A 12798-nucleotide genomic window follows, 5' to 3' on the forward strand; every position below is an offset into this window, starting at 1 on the left:
GCCTGGTACACAGATGGATCATGGATAAAAAGCACCAATTCAGTCGGAGCCGGTGTATAGGATGGAAACGAACACAGGAGAAGCCTTCCCGCTAGGGAAACACACCACAGTTTTCCAAGCGGAGGTGTTTGCTATACTCGAAGAAGCGAACAAACGAGAGGCATTGGAAGGTAACGGACGATTTACTCCGATAGTCAAGCTGACCTCAAGACGATTTAGAAACGCATTGGAAAGGCTTGCAGCACACAAGAAAGTGAGACTGAGGTAGGTCCCAGGACACCAAGGTGTTGAGGGCAATGAGCGGGCCGACGAACTGGCAAGACAAGGTTCCGTTAACCCCTTCGTAGGCCCCGAACCTTGTCTCGGTCTTAGCAAAAAAACAAATCTCCCAGGCACTTAATAATTGGGCCTGGGAAAAAACAAGGAAGAATTGGAGAAGGACAGAAGGATGTAGACAGGCCAAGGAAATGATACGAGACCACGACGGCTCTAAAGCAAGGCGACTGCTAACAAAGACCCGACAAAGTATCAAAGACGTGGTGGGAATCCTGACCGGGCACAACACAAACTAAACAGGCATCTACACCTTCTTGGGATAAGAGAAAGCCCACTCTATCCGAATTGCGGTACAGGGGAGGAAACTTCATACCACATACTAGGTATCTGTGAGAAGGAAAATTTTCGGAGCAACGACACTCCAGCGGGAAGATCTTAAAGATCTGGACTGGGACAACGTGCAAGCCTTTATTAAAAGGACGGGCCGACTCAGTGGAGACCGCGCATTGGGAGTGGAGGCGTAGGGGTGGGTGATTCTGGGGTTGGCGAAAAGGGACTGCTCAGGCCTACTTGCCGAGCTCTAGCTCCCTCACCCTTACTACTACTACTACTACTATCTTACTTGAATTTCGATCCTATTCTAAGACGATAAACGAGGACCAATATAATACAATATTTAATTTAACTAATACAATGTTAGTAAGCAGTAGCCATTTGTTATCCAGACTTTTGGAAAATAGTTCAATTTTATTCCAATTATCCAATGTCAAGCTATTTTATGTCACATCCAAGGCATTTGGAGATAATTTGCGTTTTTTTTGGAATTTGAGGACATTTTAATTTTTTTTGTGCTCTTTGCCTTTTATTTTAGGTATAAAATTAAAACAGTTTTTTTGTTTTTTTGGAAATTAATTATCTATTCCAGGCTTTCGGAGTAATTTTTTACATCTTCAGGTTTTTCAAATAAAGTCCTCAGCATTTAAAAATCAAGTAACTTATCTTATATTTTGAGTTTCGATTTAATCTTCGACGTTTGAAGTTCCTCGAGTTTTTCAATATTTTCCATTTAAAGCAATTTAAAAAAAAACTTTCTGCTATTTGAAGACACTCAAAGGCAGATGAACTCATGTGATTTTTTCCTGTTTTTTAAATCATTGATTTATCTATTCCAGAGTTCTAGAGACATTTTTCCTTTAGGCATTTTAATCCATTTGTAGTTTGTTTTTCGTTATCTTTTGGACGTTATTTTTTAAAATTTTATTCGCAGAATTCTTTTGACTATTAAATTAATATTTAAGTTTTCATATTTTCATTGGAAATTCAAACAATGTATTTATTCGAGGCAGATGAAATCATGTATATTTCTGTTTTGTTGCTGCTCCGCTGCTGGATCAACAAATTGTGTTGTGTCTCTGATGCTGGGAACAGCAAGGGTTATTTGTGGACTGTATTTTTATAGGTGAATCAAACAAACAAGTCCATCGTGAACCACTTCTTTATTTAAGAAATGCACTTAATATGTAAGAAAGGTGGAGGGCTTATTTGACGGCGTTATGTTAGTAGTTGACAGCAACGTGCCACGTTCACCTTTCTCTCCGCCATGAACTTCTGACTTTGACGCTGTCAAAACGATTGAGGTGTTTAATTGAAGTAAACCTTAACAATTTCCATGAATATTTTCTAGGGCCTTTGAAGCTTTAATATTTTTCTTGGTACTTATAGCGATTTCTTCAAAGCACTGTTTAACTCTTTCAGATCTTTGAAGTAGTTTCTTTATTTCCCTTCCCTTTTTTTATCTATAAATGTTTACAAAAATTTGTAGGCTTTTGGAATAATTTGTTATTAACTTTCAAGTTCAGATTTTAAGACTATTTAAAGCTCCTTTCAACTTTTAACTGTTCGTTTGGGTATGAATTAAAACACTCGATACACAAAAATAGTCAACTGATTTATTATACGCGAACACACCACTAGAAACAATTATTTACACTGTATTTACTTCATACTATTTATTACGATTTAAAAGTCGCGCCAATATTCAACTGGCCTCCTAGCGGCGAGGGATCCTTAATAGTAAGTGGGGTACCATGGTGCCCAGAGATGTCGCTACTTGTGTCCGCCGCTCGCTTTTTATTTTGTCAAAAGCTCGTATTTTTTAGGTAATAAGAAGAAAAATGTAAATATTTATTTTTTGTCTGAATTTATTCATTATTTCTCTTCTTCTTCTTCTACTTCTTCTTTTTCCTCCTCTTCACCTTCTTCTTAATCTTGTGTGTATCTGTTAGTGCTTTATGCGTCCCTTCAATTTTTCTAGCGCTTCAGGATAAATTTATTTTTTCATCGATCACTTCATTAGTGTAATTTTAAGTCTGTAATTATCAGTTTTCTAGCAAGAGGCTAATCATTAAATTGAAAAGAAATAACAAGTATTTCCACGTGTTTTATTGCAAAGCCCAAGAAACAAAAGAAAAATATTAATATTAATTTATTCTTCTTCTTCTTCTTCTTGTCCTGCACAAAACTATAGGGAAGCGGTGGTTGCATACAAACTGATAGAAATTCTTCTGACAAATCAGCTAGCGTCCTCTCGCTTGGCAACGGAAACTATTGTAACTAACTTGACAGTTTAACGTGCCTAATTGGACCTATCAAAATGGTAGAAAGGCGTGGCCAAATTAAGGCGGGAAAATCAAATTTCATTTATTAAAAAATCTCATAATCGCAATATCTAAAGCCTAATCAAAAAGGTTACTGATAGAAACGAGAGCCATTTTAATTAGGTATGAGCAGAAGTATTGATCAAGATAGAATAAAATTATTCAGCTTTATTTTACAGCCTTCCTATGCTTGGAAAAAAATAGCTGTTTTTATACGCCTCAATATAATCACTCTTTAGGTAATTAAATAAAATTTTAAAACCGAATTTAATTGTTTGCTATGGGTCAATACGTACGTGAAAAATGCCCTGCTGCAAAGATAACTAAATCCCCCTGAACCGTCTGTAATTTACCGCAAAAAGCACGTTGACACGTTTTAGAGGCGTGAACCTAATCACGAGGTGATTTATATTCAGTTTTAGTTGATTTATATTAATTTTAACTAGTAAGGTCATCGCTGCACTCCTCGCACATAATATAATATTACAATGGTACACTCTAGTTGTTAACTTATGGTTAAATCCAGGGTGGCTCCATTGAAACTTCCAGTGACTTAGAAGCCATTATATTGCCAAAGCTATCGGCAGCATTCCAACTGCTTCTTGGCAACCATTTTGAATCTGTTGGTCATTGGCACTATCAAAGAGGAGGTTAGAACTTCAATCTGCCTGACAAATTTCTCTCTCTCTAGAGTGCGGAAATATCCATGCGTTAACGTGCAACAGAAAATCATAGGCAAAGCTTTAAGTAAAAAGAGAGAAGGGCATTCCTCAATTTGCTTACCGCTGAATACGAAGCACGTCTTAACTTAGACTTGTTATTTCTAATCAATTTACATTGGCTTCCGCACGCAAGACCTTCGTTTGCCAGGCCGATATACTAATGTATGCTTCTTACCATTATACCAAATCCATGCATTAACATGCAACAGAAAAATCATAGATAAAGAGAACGACAATTCGTCATAGATTCTTTACTTGCGTTTGTCTCTGAGAGGCACGTCTCAACCATCTCATACTTAATTTAGATTGGACTGCAATAAGAAAAGAGAGGAGTAGCAGAAATGCTATCGTTCTCTTTTTAGCTTGTGACTTAGGATTGTTGTTGCAAGTAAATATATTGACTTCTGCACGCAAGACCTTCATTTACCAGACCGGTATATACTAGTGTAAGCTTCTTCCGCGACATTGGATTGAATTTATGTTAGTTTGTACAGAAGTGGTAACGGAATGAGGTTCTTTGCTTTTTCTAGAGCTCATACATGCCTGGCAAAATTCTTTTTTGAGTTCCACAATGCCCATGTATTAACATGCAATAGAAAATCATAGACAAAGTTTAAAAAAGAGAAACACGTCTCAACCATCTCATATTTAATTTGGGTGGGACTATAATTATAAGACTAAGGTTGGACTAAGGTAACGTTGGTATATTATGGATATTTTTGGCAATTACTCGTCATCAATTAAATGTTTCCTAAAACCAAGTACAGCGAATCAAAGAATTACGAGAATTGCACTGTAAATCTATTAGATATTAGTCCATACGTCAAGGGGGCATTAGTTGTTTTATCGGGACGTCAATATTTAAGTGCGAATTTCGGGATAAATATCATAAACCTAATAATAAAGGGTGTTTAACATCGGATGTTTGCATAGATAATTAGCTAAATTGGAGTGATTTTTATTTATTTGGCAGGTGATGTGATAGACTGTATGGTTATTTCGAGCGTGTTTGCTATTCCTTTATCGGTGCTTTTTATTGCTTTTTTTAGGTTTTATATGCATGTGGAAAGGATTTACATTAGCATTAGTCATCAATGTTCATCAGTTTAACAAAAGATTTAACTACATATGCTTTAAGGGCAAGTAAGACACTGTGATTTACGTAATCAAAGGCTTTAGAAATGTCGCAAATCACCATTGAAATGTATAGCATCAAATATGCAGGCAGAGGTCTATTAAGTAGGGAGACCATCCGCTTGTAAAAATCCTTACCGGACTAATATTGAGACTTTCGACGCTTACAGGTCCAGATTTAAAATCGTATCACATGTAATTTTTGAATTTCGGTCTTATAAGTACGCTAAAGAGAGATGTAAAACAAATTACAGGTATGTGCTTAATACAGTTGGAAATGTCTCCAATTAATTATTATTATTGAGTCCGCAGTCTATGGCTGGATTTGTATATGTCGACCATATTAATTTTTCAAAATTGATTTTACAGGCACGCTTAACTGTACTTATCAAAAAATATCAATATTTAAATTAATTAAAAAAAAAAGTATATTATAGGAACATTTGCGCCCGGATTATTGCGATTTAAGATTAAAGAAAGTCGGTATAGTCCGGGCCTTTAAGAATTTTTATGTGGTCTACATTTGACTTATATACGTGAAACACCAATTTTTTTAATGCAATTATAAGATCATTTGCGCCCGGATTATTGCGGTTTTAGATCAAAGCAAATCGATTCCCGTTGACTATCAAGCTTAGGATCATTATCTATTTCTCTTTGTCTTGCCTTCAGGTTTCCAATATCAGCGGTTTGCTTTGGATTTTTTTCCTATCTTTTATTGATGCAAAAATCAAGAGATGTATTTACACACTTATATTTTATATATCATTCGTTTAAATCAGATTGTCACACGGACAGAAAATGTTAAATTGTACATACCGCAACAAAGTTCGATGACCAAAAAGGTACTCTTTATTCTCTGTACTCTGACACAAGATAGATCGCCAGATCAATCCCGAATCCAGAGTTACAACTTCATCTAGAGCCTGTTGATCTTGACTACAATCTCTAAAGGAAAGAATCAGGTCACTACATAGAAGAAATATACTTTGCTCAAGGAAGACTAAGGAAAAGCTAGAGAGAGGGTATAGACAGGGAGATCAGGTTGAGGCAGCTGAGGGACGAATTTGCAGTTTACAGGCTATACTGAATACTCTGATTCCCATCTATATTTAATATTTATGTTCCTCCTAGAAAAACGGAAGACAAAATGTGTTTAAAACACCACAGGACTGACAGCATGTGGATAGAGCTTGCTGCGTCGTAAGGAATGCTATTGAAATTTCTGAGCATGTTCTCAGATAGAGACAGTAAAGATAAACTTGTCTAACTCACTGTAATCTGCTTGCTCTTCCTACATATTTATTTTAAATAGTAATCTCACTAATGTCTTCTTAGTTTCTGTGGATGTTCGTAAAATTAGTCTCTCTCTTAAAGTCTTATGGTCATAATGATATCTTACTGATGCTTTAAATTACTTCTTAAGTAAGGGCCTTTTTGCCTAGTATCCTTAAACACGTAGTAATTCTACAACTACAAAGAAAAAGACACTGGTTTTCTTGAAAATTCCCTTTCAGTATTTATTCCTTCCCTTGTTGAGCTAATAGAAAGAAATGAGGGATGAAACCTAAATTAATGAAATCACGTTTCGGCAGAGGTTTCTTGCGACTTGCCTAAAGCTTTGGACTATCTCAGTCATCTTGTCTCCTTCGTAACTTCAGATATATGACCGTAGAGAGGTTCTAATTTTATTTCAATGATTGAAAACACAAACAATAATTAATGTTGTTTGCTTCAACGTTCTGCTCCCTTATTTCTGTTCTATATGACTGATTTGGCCTTTTAGAAGTAGTAAGTTGTTGGCTGATGACACATCCATTCTTAACGCAGTTTGAAGACCTCAATTCCAGGCAAGTGGACAATCTTTCTTCTTCGTGCATGGTTTAAACTCGATAGTCGATTTTGAACAATATTTTGAAGTTCCAACTTTTATCTAACTTAAGATGACATCAATTAGGAATGTCCTTGTATCCTCATACATAATTAATGTCTTGAGGGTCCAGAGATTACGCTCCCCCTTCGTCCATCGTGCATTTGGAAAACGTAACTTTTCTCCTGCTGACTGCTGAAATATGAGTGACGTAGAAATTCCGATGGGAAAGCTACAGGTGTAGGATACGTTTCGACGAGATTAAAGACAATTGAAGCGGTCTTTTTTTTATTAAAAATTCTGTTGTATTTTAAGAGAAGTCAGTGGTGCATGGTCAGAAATTTTCATCGGACTTGCTACAGTAATTCAATAAACATTATAATCCCCTTATAAAAATGGTTCCCGGACAAGCTAAACTAGTTACCTTAAGCCCATACCAAGTCACTTTCCTGTCTTGGTATGGGTTTAAGGTAAGTAGTTTTAATAGTGTCAAAACTATTTAAGGTGCCGAATCGTATAGCGGAATGTTGAAATGTGCTGAAATGCATTATGGAATGCCACGTAATAAGTACAATGTTGCAGCAGTGCCGAAATGCAGACTGCAGAGATTGTTGATGCAAGTCATAGTTGTATAAGCCATATATGTAATGTTTTATTTTTTATAGTTTGTTTTATAATTAGTATGTTTCTGTATAATTTGACTACCCCACTATCTTTTTTGCGTTACTCTGTAGAAAAAATTTAATAAAAATATAAAAGTTGTTGTGTAACAAAACATGTCCGATTTAGTTTAATGATTCTGAGATAATAAACTGTTAAAAATCTTATATTTTATGTTTTTCAAGAAATCATTGTGCAACCTCATTACACAATACACATTCAGCTATGCCATCGGCCGAATCCTATAGTGGAATATCTAAATGCTTCCGGACTAATATTCGGCTGACTTCATTTCGGTTTCAATATTTGTATTTACGGTATATGCTTAATTACTAATAATTATGCCTCGATTTATTTCTTATTTAGTCCGGGGCCTAAGCGTCGATTTTTAAGCGTCGATTATATTTATTGAATTAATAGAAACTTTCATTTATTTAAAGCAAAGAAATCTTTTATTCTTAATTTTACAAATACGACTTCGCCGAAAATCAGACTTTAGATCAAACCTCCAGAAAACCCCAACTCATTAACTCCAACAGGCAATACAAGAGCAGAATTTTCAATTTGGACTAGCATCGTCGAAGAAATTGAGATCGAGTTTATAGAAACATGAACTACTTATCCTGATGAATGCGTGGTTTGTTTTAAGGCCTGATGATGTTCTGAAGCGAGCGAAACACGTGCAGCTATGCGTAAATTAAACTTTCACTTTTGAAATGACATGCTTGTTTTTTGGAGAAAATAGATGATATATTCTTGCTGATGCTTGGAAGTTATCCTATTCAAAGTTGCGACATCAAAAAAATCGACATTCTTCCAAGCTCTAATAGAGTTTCTACCCTGCAATCATTAGATTTGGCTGTAGGAGTGACCCAAGCAGTCCAACTGCCATCTTTATAATCAATCTGACAATTTGGTTCTACTAGATTATTCCAAAGCCTTTGACTAGGGTCTCATTGGGGAAGAATAATCAGTGGACATAAATCTCGAAATATAAATGTCAATGGTGCTATTGGATGTTCACTTGCGATTTTCCGAGCATATCGGTCTCTTTAATGAAGATTTTCTGTTATCTGACTTCCATGTTTCCATGTCATTCCGTCTCTATTTAATGGGAGACCAAAATGATCAAAACGGTTGAATCAGGGTGATGAATGATGAAGTGAGAGGGGTGTAAGTGCTAGGTACGACGTTGCCTTTAAGTCAATGGACTGACAGACTTTTGATTGGTCACATCTACGAACGTCTGCGCATTTTAGAAAGCAACGGTGCCACAGGGCCTGTAATCTCAACAATCTTAAATAATACATTATGTTAGTATATTAAATCTGGCAAAGTACAGAAAAAGCTCTTCATTCGCGTTTTCACTATTGGCGGATTAAAAAAATGCGACCCAATTCCTATATTCGGGGTTAAAAATGTCTTTATTCGCGGAACGAATCAGTACGTCGGTACATATATATTGCTAAAAAGGATTCAAATCGGTATTCAACGAAATATCCTTTGTAAACGCAGCGTCAAATGGACGAATAAAAAAGTAACATTAACCTTATTACAACTATACCCAAAGTATATTGTTAAATGATATCGCCGCTGTATTGGTTCCTTTGACATAGGCCGCTCTGACTACAGGAAATGACGAAGAATCTGTGCAAATTCAAACTTTGACTGTAAACATAGCCGAAATTGCGAATGAAATAGGACGAGATGGGTTCGAACAGATAGAATCAAGTGACATTCAGACGTTGCTTGAATCGCAAGATGAAGATTTGACTGAAACTATTGAAGAAGAGGCTTCAACAAGCACTGGAAGCGTGACATTTAATTCAAAAATACTTAGCGAAGGTTTAAGAATGGCAAATGAACATTGTGATTTTTTTATCAAAATTGATCCATCTATGGAACGAAGTCTTATTTTTAAGAGGCAAATTGCTAATGCCACTGTTGAATATCAGAATGAATTGAAGGAGCTTTTAAAAAATGCCAAGCAAGAAAAAATTACAAATTTCTTTAAGCCATTGCCGAAGCCTGAAGGTAATAATTAATCAATATGGTCAAAAACTTCAACTAAATTCATTTTTTATATATATGTATGTATGTACTTGTTTGTTATTTTGTCACCTAGGAACGTATGCCCTATAATACCATATATATTACCATTCCATATTCACGGTTTCTTTATTCGCGGCATATTTACGGAACGTATACCTCGCGAATAAAGAGCTTTTACTGTATGTAGATTTTTCACTGTGTAGACTCTCCTCTAGTAAGAAGGACACCATATATCTGATTAATATTTCGTAATTTATTTATTGTTACAAATATTCAATTATATATAGTGTAGAATAAATATGGATGCATGTCACTAGCAATGCTGTACCAAATTCAGAAAGACATATATTTTTATATACAACAGATATTATACCAGCCTGGCATTGTTAAAATTTGTGATTGCTTAAATAAAGGTCTACAATTGTCAGTTGGATTTTTATTACACATTATTTTTCTCAGACTCTAGACAGGCTCAACTTTTTCTATTTTGTTTGGAGATCATCAGTTGTTAAATTCGCAGCTACTTGAAGTTCTAAAAGATCTTTACCCTCATGACTTTGGACCTTGATATGTGAGCCCTTGTGGCACATCTATAGCAATTGGTAATCTTATTCAAATGTTCAACCGTTTGAGTTCTAGTTCTAAGTGTCTTAAAACATTACCTCTCGTACCATGCTTGTACCAGCTTGCTTAGCAGAACCTGACGTGACACACAGTCAAAGGCCTTTGAGAGATCACAGCAATTTGCAGAAATATTTTATATATACCCTTGTCAAAGTGTACGACTATGTGACTAACCACCTCCGCAAGAGCCAGTGATGCTTTTTTCTATAGACGAGGTTTTCGCTTTTGTGCCGGATCTTGTCATACAATCTATGAGAACTGAGTTCAGGCTCTATGTTTTTGATAAACTAGTGGAGTTTCTAAAATCTGGTTGTAAGCCCTTTCTTCTTAACGGGGATAAGAACTTCGTGACCTGCATTAGGTGGACAGTTGGTATCCAGACGGCTGCTGAATGAGCAATAGAGCTGAGGTAGGTCTCTGTGGTGGATAGGAAGTTACTGAGTTCCAAGTTGAAGTATTCCCTGCATCAAGATGTAGAAATTCTAAATTGTGGACACACGTCGTCTCGATCTGCTCGGACAGCAAAGCTGCTATTAGGGATCTTACGGCCAAAAAGGTGAGCATATCAAGATTGTACTGGGGTGTAACAGAGAAAAAAATTAAGGACTTAAAAGTATAAGAGTACGATTGTGTTTTTTAGGTTATTTTAAGGTACGTAATTGTCGATATTAGAATGACTCACAGGATCCTACCGACTGCGCCTCTTATATGTCCCTGTTAAATGAGCAATTGGGTTTACAACAAACGAGTTTTCAAGTGCTGCTTAAGTTGCTTTCACTGTATTAAGACCTTATTATTACTGAACATTTTCTTATCAAAAACTTCTGATCTATCTAATAAATGTAAAGTTTTATGTATGGAGTGGTTTACGAAGCGTTTTTTCAAGAAGTTTGAGATTCTACTACTAAAACATATACCTCTATTCGCTTTGATAAAACCGGGACAAATGAGATGGGTCGATAATTTCTAGGAGTCATCCCCCTTTTTTAAAAAGTGGCTTAGCCTTACTAAGCTTTCGAAAACAGCCTAAGATTAAAGATTTATTAATTATTATGGACAATTGCACTTAGCTGTTTTAGAATTTTATTGCTAAGATTGTATATATCCAATGCAGCACTGTTACTGTTACAAGATTTTTTATTACTGAGAGAACCTCCAAAGGACCAACAGAGGTGTTATTGGTACTTTGAGGTTATGATTAAAGGATCTAGCCCTGAGTGTTGAAAGTGAGCTGTGATAGAATAGAAATATGAATTGAATTTTTCTGTTGTAATTTATGTTTTTTTGTTATTAGCTCCTTATAATTATAGCAACAAATATTTACTAAAAGTTGATACAGTACGCCCGATATTTCAGCTTATATTGGCTTCCATCATTTCCACTCAATATGTATGTTTTTATACATAGAAATGCTTTATTACTAAACTAATTTGAATATTGTATATCGGCACATATATGACTAAATTAAAAATTCCATTAATTTTACACATTGGTAATCATGTTTTGAATAAATCAAATCAAATAGGATTCCGTACACCTATATATACAATATTCCAGATTCGCTGAGTTATAATATGTGTGACAATCTGATTTAAATGCTAAACTGTGCGGAACTATCGCAGGAAAATTGATTGAAAAAATAGCGGCAAATGGTTTATAAATGGGGCTCCTAATTCGTCTTAAGCTATGTGAAAAGTCATTAAAGCATTCATAACGGCTTGCATGCCTTCCTAGTTCTTCGCATTCCTCATTTATATGTTTATTTTTGTCCTGCCTACATAATATAGCGTTTTTCCCGTTCGTTAGATGGGTCTTAAAACAATCGAGAATAGTCAACTAGTTTATTTTTATCCTTCACTACGAAAACATGATCACTTGACTACTAGACATATTTACTTTTACTGTAACTATTTAAATTTCGCACCAATATTCCGAACTTTACTGAACTGACGACTATCGGTGACGCGGCTTCTTATATACTCGGCAGAATGCTGTTCTGGAAGATTCCCGCTGACCTTCGAGACGTCGTACGGTGTGACATTTGTGTCATTCTGGAATGACGGAGAATCAGCTGGTTTCTCGGTGTTTACAATATGGTTACAATATTCTTTTCATTTCTCTGTTTCACCTTAACAAGTTCGATTCTTCTTCTCTCTTCAAGAAGTTGTTATTTCCACAGAGGTTTCTACGGTGAATACTTTCCACATTTCTTCTTGTGTCCCTAAAATGCTAATCTCCTTTAATACCACTTGAAATGCTTCTGTATTTGAAATCTCCAATCTTTTGCGTGTCTGGTGCTGCTTGATTCTTTTTAGTTTCAACTTGATGCAATCCCATAACAATTTATGATCGGATCCACATTCTGCTGTTGGTTTTCCTTTCACGTTTGTAAAGCATATCTATAACCATCAGTTTCTAATCAATATTTAGTCGATTTAGTTCTTGTATTGTCCATCAAATATGAGTGGTTTTTTAGATGAAATATTTCTTATTGCGTCTTATTTGGAGATGCAAGTAAGGTTATTTTGATTAGTGTAACGTTTATGGATTGGTAGTCATAGACTATTAGACATACTGTAGATAAATCCATTTCTTTCTGTGTTAATTAACTACTCCCGATATGTAGACATACAGGGTCCTACAATGCATCGGTCTTCCATAAAGCCTATGAAAAGAGTTAACATTTTCTAACCTCTTAAAATATTGTTGGGAGGTGAGCGCATGTCTGGAAAATATTTTGAAATATACAGGGTGCTTCAAGAAAGTGCGCCTTTTTTTTTAAATCGAGTGTCACTCTTTTCAT

This window comes from Anthonomus grandis, chromosome 14 (genome assembly GCF_022605725.1).
Source record: "Anthonomus grandis grandis chromosome 14, icAntGran1.3, whole genome shotgun sequence".
Classification (NCBI taxonomy): Eukaryota; Metazoa; Arthropoda; class Insecta; order Coleoptera; family Curculionidae; genus Anthonomus; species Anthonomus grandis.